Genomic DNA, 755 nt, shown 5'->3' with positions numbered 1-755 from the left:
ACGACACCCAACCAACATTTACAGAAGATGAGACGACGACGCTGCCCCCCCCCCCCCCTTCCGTAGAGATCCTGTGTCACCGCGTATAAGAATTCGAAGGACGAAGGAACTCTCATCTGCAGGGTGACGGGCGCTCAAAACCGCGTCTTTTATTATCCGAAACAATATTTATGTCTCCCCAGGCGGCAGCTGATGTAGACGAATTGACGTTATTTCGCGGCTGATGGAAATTTCATTTTATTTTTTTCCCCTTCTTTCTTCAGCCTTCACAGCTTATATTATTGAGGGGGGAAAGTAACGGCAAAATGCTCTAAAGGAGCATTTAGTCGTAATCGCAATGAGAGGAGGAATAGTAACAATGACAATATTAGTTCTCGTGTTGTGGACAAGGAGGGTGTATGTTATGAAAATCAGTGTTGAGAAAAACGCTTCTGAGAGTTTGCTCCGATAATTGAAATTCAGCAAATAATGATTCACGAAATTGATTTTATTTCTGTGGCTAATAAAAGGGTGTTGCAATAATCTAATCCTTTTCAAAGACAATTTTGTTGCATAACAAAAATAACGAACAATTTTCATAATGAACAATTTATACATTTCCTTCTGTATTGCTTACAAAACAAACATAGTATTTTTTGTGGATTAATCAATAAATTAGGATATTATATTATATTATATATAAACCATTCTTCCTAACTCGATTTCTAAAGTTTTTTCTATCATTTTATTTCTTAAATAACAAACAAACTTCCATA

This window comes from Penaeus monodon, chromosome 27 (assembly GCF_015228065.2).
Source record: "Penaeus monodon isolate SGIC_2016 chromosome 27, NSTDA_Pmon_1, whole genome shotgun sequence".
NCBI classification, from domain to species: Eukaryota; Metazoa; Arthropoda; class Malacostraca; order Decapoda; family Penaeidae; genus Penaeus; species Penaeus monodon.
The sequence above is the reverse complement of the archived record's forward strand: the minus strand, read 5'-3'. Positions refer to the sequence as shown.